Consider the following 6,000-nt stretch of genomic DNA (forward strand, 5'->3'; position numbering starts at 1 on the left):
AATCTCTTGCTGTTTCTACTGACATGACACTTCCAACCCATGTCTCCAAAATATTCTTTTTATTACTGAATTGTCGCTAATTTTATGATATTAGATTTCCTACAACAAGGAGAAAGATTGGTTTGGAGTGTTGTTAAGCAATTCAAATTTAAATACACATCTGTGATATACAGTAGCCTTGTATAATAAAAATATCTTTCAGAATCTGAAATGTGGCAGATGTATGAAATTTCCTATTTTTTCTCTTAAAAATAACATGCTATTTTTCATTAAAATATTTCAATGCTTCAACATATGACTTTACATTTAAGTTGCATGTAGATTAAACATTTGAGCTTTCTTTACCACTTCTCATAGAAAGGATCATGATTAGCATCTCCAAAGCACAATTAAAAGTATAAAAGCAACAAAAAACATCTTTGAAATGCAAGTGAAAGAAAATATGAGTAGTGATATAAATCTTACACATATTCATAAATATATTAATTTTTTATTCCTATAATGGAATGAAGCATTTATTTATTCTATATTCATCATGTTCCTAAGGAATTCAACACTTTCTATGTACATGTTGTTATGGAGAATACAATGTAAATAAAACAAAATCTGTTCTTAAGAAAATTATTATATAGTAAGGGAGATTCTTAAATGAATGTGGTGACTGCAAGTGAGTTATGGGAGTCAAAATATTGAGAGATTCTTTCTGGCATTAGTTATTAAGGAAGGATTTTTAAAGGTAATAGTAATTGTTTGTCATTACACTTTGGGTAGGATTCCAACAAATCCTGACAGAGGAAGGGCATTTCAAGGAGAAGGACATCTTAGGAAAAGACCTGAGCACATTGTTAGGTATTTGGGTAATGACAGATTATTTAGTTTGGCTACAGCATTATGCATTTATAGGAGAGTAATATGAAATAAAGCTGAAAAGTTGGGGTAGGTTCTACTCATTGAAGGTCCTGAATATCAAGCTAAGGAGTTTAGACTTTATTCCATGGTACTGAACATTTTTTATTTTAGCAGAGAAGTGATATGATTAGAGATGTGCCTTAGCAGTATCAACCTGGTTGTAGTAAGATGAATTCAATAAGACATCTTAGATAAGAAATGAGTTTTGAGTTGATGGTAATACCCAAGATAAGGGGTAAGGAGAGCTTGAACTCAGACTGTTACATTCTGTCTCTTCTCTTTATCATTCTATTTCACCTGTTCTCTCAGAGGTAATGAATTAACTTCACCAAATTCAAAGCCTTATTCTATGATATCTTTTTTTAATCTTTTTTTTTGTGTTCACCTTGTTTTTCTTGACATATCATCTTCCTTGTTTCCTTTGACATTCTATGTTCACTTAACTTTCTGAGTTCCATTTCTAGGATGCTAGAGAGTGTATAACCCTTGCTCAAGACCAGGCCACTGCCTCAGCTGATATGCAGATTAAGAATAAAGCATGGGACCATTGCACTTGGAGGGAGCCCAACAGGGCACAATGAGAGTTTCAATATTCTACTCACTTACTTTCATCAGTAGACCACTTTTAATTCTATGATATTGAATCTCCAACCATCAAAGAACAACGCTGTCTTTCCAATTTCTGCTGATCACTCTCTCATTCCCAGAGATATCAGACTGCCCCACCCATTCCTATTATGTTCCATTCCGTATCTGCCTGTCTTATTCACAATGTCCTCCTTACAGTAATCCTGTGAAGTTATTATTATCCCAATTTTACAGAAGAGGAAACTGAGAGTTTAAGGACTCATTATGTTTGAACCTTCACATATTTCCCTCCAGTGCCCAATCTCCCACGAGGGTAAGAATTTCAGACTCTCCTTTTTTGCCATTGCTCAGCAGCTTATCTTGGTTGAGGTTCATTCACACATTTATCACCCAGTCCAGATACTATGGCTATAATATACTAACCCCAGGACACTGTCTTTCCTTTCTCAATGAGTTCAATGACTGCTTACAGTCTTTCTAGCCTAACTCTTTCTTTCATTGTAGAGGGAACTCAGCATACATTGTGATATTTCTACAAATACCTTAACCTCTCAGTGCCTCAATTTACTCAGCTCCCATGACCACCTCTCCACATCAACTACTCTGAAGAATGGTCTCAGTGTTTGATTTTACACCATCCAACCCTATAATTTTTACACTTCCATGATCAAGAAGTCTGAAATTCTTTATCAGATCATAATCTTTGTCATTCCATCTCTCCCTATACCTTATTTTTCTAAATCTATTCTTCATCTTTAGCATGATATCTAGTACTACCCTTAGCACATCCTAAAACTATAGCTTCTGTTCTGACTATAATCTCCTATTCTTGCCTAAACTTAACCCATTAGTGAATGAATTCAACTCAACAGTATTCTTTGCCCTTGAATCCCTTGAATTCCTGAATTAGTTGCTTATGTGTCTTCCCCAACTCCACTGACACCTTCTCTACTACTCATCATAACTTTTTTTTTTTCATTAAGAAAAAATTTTACTAGGGGCTTTCTATATCAATGTCTACATGTATATATTTGTGTGAATGTATGTGTGTGTGTCAAATACACGGTTTTGTTTTAATTAAAAATAAATTTACAACCATTGTTTTCAAAGTGATATACATTTTGAATTGAATTTTGCTAGAATGTGCTAGCTTCTAGTTGACACAATGTTGTGAGAGTTTGTTGTTACCTTACATGGTTATGATATAAGGTTTAAGGAACCATAGTGATTTAAAAAGCCTGAGTGACATGGACCCAAATATAATCTTGGAAGTAGTTTGTTGGAGGGAGAATGATTGATTTTTTTTTTTGTAAAACTGCTCCAGTGTTATTTCTTAACTCTTGTGGTATTGCTTTGCTGTATTGATTGGTGCTGATGGTTATCTCTCAAAATCTGTGCAGTGACTAGTCCAAATAGTTATCTGTTCAACTCTTCAGTCTGCCACATTTCCATCAGTTGACCTCAGTTAAACTTTTACTTTGTCAAATCTAAAATGTTAGAGTGAAAGTACAATTAGATCTTTGCCATGTCTCTCCCTGTGACAGGGGAAATAAACTTTTCATGCTTCCCTTGGGTCTTATATTTGAAAGTCAAATTTTCTATTCAGCTCTGGCATTTTCATGAAGCTTGAAAGTCCTCTATTTCATTGAATATATATTTTTTCCCCTTGAAGGATTACACTCAGTTATGCTGGGTAGGTGATTCTTGGTTGTAATCCTATCTCTTTTCACTTCCAGAATATCATATTCCAAGCCCTGCAGTCTCTTAATGTAGAAGCTGCTAAATCTTGTGTTATCCTGATTGTGTTTCCACAATACTTGACTTGTTTCTTTCTGGCTGCTTGCAATATTTTCTCCTTGACCTGGGAACTCTGGAATTTGGCTATAATATTTCTAGAAGTTTTCCTTTGGGTATCTCTTCTAGGTGTTGATCAGTGGATTCTTTCTATTTCTATTTTACCCTCTGGTTCTATAATATCATGGCAGTTTTCCTTGACAATTTCTTGAAAGTTGATGTCTAGATTCTTTTTTGGATCATGGCTTTCAGATAGTCCAATTTTTTTAAAGTTATCTCTCCTGGATCTATTTTCCAGCTCACTTGTTTTTCCAGTGAGATAGTTCACATTGTCTTCTTCTTTTTTTTTTCATTCTTTTGGTTTTGTTTTGTGATGTCTTGATTTCTCATAAACTCATTAACTTCCATTTGCTCCATTCTAATTTTTAAGGACTTATTTTCTTCAGTGAGCTTTTGGACTTCTTTTTCCATTTGGCCAATTCTGCTTCTTAAGGCATTCTTTTCCTCATTGGCTTTTTGGACCTCTTTTACCATTTGGGTTAGTCTATTTTTAAGGTGTTATTTCCTTCATTTTTTTTTCTTTGTCTTCTTTTGCAAGCTGTTGACTTGTTTTTCATGATTTTCTTGTATTACTCTCATTTCTCTATGTAGTTTTTCCTCTACTTCTCAAAACCCTTTTTGACCTCTTCCATGGACTGAAGACAATTCATATTTTTCTCGGAGGCTTTGGATGTAGGAACTTTGACTTTGTTGTCTTCTTCTGAGTATATGTTTTGATCTTCTTTGTCACCAAAGTAAGATTCTATGGTCTGACTTTTTTTTTAACACTGTTTGCTCATGATCCCAGCCAGTTACTTGAGTTTTAAACTGTTTGTTATGGTAGGGGTATGCTTCCAGTGTGGAGAATGTATTGTCCTAAGTTTTGAGGGTTTTGTGCAGCTGTTTTCAGAGATACTTCTAGGGACCTGTAAATTTTCAGTTCTTCCAAGGTGGTACAATCAAGGGTGAGGTGTTTACTCTTTTCCTGGTCTGTGTTCTAGTCTATGAGTAACCAATAGTACTCTTTTCTGCCTTGAAACTGTGAGGAGAATTTTCCCTCCACCACCACCACAAGCTCCACCAAGTGAAAGCTCCTTCTCACCCCAGGACTGCCACCTAGGACTGTGACTCAAATCAAAGTACAAGCAAAGCAAGAGATTCCTGCCTGAACACCAGCAAAGAGATCCCTGCAATCTCGTTATGATCAGCCACTCAATGCCCCCTCCATCTGTGGTCCAAGAGCTCTGGGAGCAGCTGCTGCCCCAGGGCTGTGCCTGGACTGGGGTTGAACCAAGCTCCTCTCTTGCCAAAGTCTGATAAACCTTTCCTAGTTGACTTTCTAAATTGTCTTTGGTGTTTGTGGGTTGAGAAATCTGGAAACCACCACAGCTCCACTTGATTCAGTCCCCTGAGGCCTGCTCCTGGTTTGCTGAGGCCTAGTCTTTGCTGTGTGCCCACACTGAACTACATTCCTCTCTCACCCTGGTGCAGCAGATCTTTCCATTCAACCACCCGGGTTGTCTTGGGCTAGAGATTTGTTTCACTCTATTTGTGGGTTCTGCTGCTCTGGAATTTCTTTAGAGCCATTTTTACAGGTATCTGGAGAAGTTTGGGGGAGAGCTCAAGCAAGTCACTGCTTTTTTGGAGGAAGTTTTTGTGACTGTGTCAACTAGTTACATTACAAATTTATGTTATGTAATCTCATCTGAGCCATCAGGACATCAAGGCAATTCTTTTATTTCCCCAAATTACTTCACTTCTCACACAACTGTTCACATTCACACAGTTGCTATTCAAAATTTTCTCTTCTTTCTTTAACCTCCCAGAGCACCATCTCATTCATGCTTTCATCTCAGGACATCATATTTTACTGGGAAAAAATCAGTCTTCTGCCACCAGCTCTCTTTATCATCCTCCTCTTTATTTCACAATCATATGAAGACATCCCCTATTATTTCCTCCTTTAATGGAAAATGTCCCTTCTCACCAAAGCCAACCCTTTTACCTTCTAGTTCTGGAGCATCAGGGAAATTTCCTTGATAGTTTCTTGAAAGATGATGTCTAGGCTCTCTTTTTGATCATGGATTTCAGGTAGTCCAATAAGTTTTAATTTATCTCTTCTGGATCTATTTTCCAGGTCATTTTTTTTTCCAATGAGATATTTCACATTGTCTTCTATTTTTTCATTCCTTTGGTTTCATTTTATAATTTCTTGATTTCTCATAGAATCATTAGTTTCCATTTGCTCTGTTTTAATTTTTAAGAGATTATTTTCTTCAGTGAGTTATTAGATCTCCCTTTCTATTTGGCTGATTCTGCTTTGTAAGACATTCTTCTCCTTACTGGCTTTTTGGACCTCTTTTGACACTTGGTCTAATAAATTTTTTTTTCTTTTAGGCAATTGGGGTTGAGTGACTTGCCCAGGGTCTGAGGCTGGATTTGAACTCAGGTCCTCCTGACTTCAGGGCCAGTGGTCTATCCACTGCACCACCTAGATGCCCCAGTCTAATCTATTTTTAAGATGTTATTTTCTTTGTTATTTTTTGGATCTCCTTTAGCAAGCTGTTGACTTGTTTTTCATGATTTGCTTGTATCATTCTCATTTCTCTTCACAATTTTTTCTCTACTTTTCTTACTTGATCTTCAAAATATTTTTTGAGCTATTCCATG

This window comes from Phascolarctos cinereus, unplaced genomic scaffold (genome assembly GCF_003287225.1).
Source record: "Phascolarctos cinereus isolate Bilbo 61053 unplaced genomic scaffold, phaCin_HiC Scaffold_7;HRSCAF=346, whole genome shotgun sequence".
NCBI classification, from domain to species: domain Eukaryota; kingdom Metazoa; phylum Chordata; class Mammalia; order Diprotodontia; family Phascolarctidae; genus Phascolarctos; species Phascolarctos cinereus.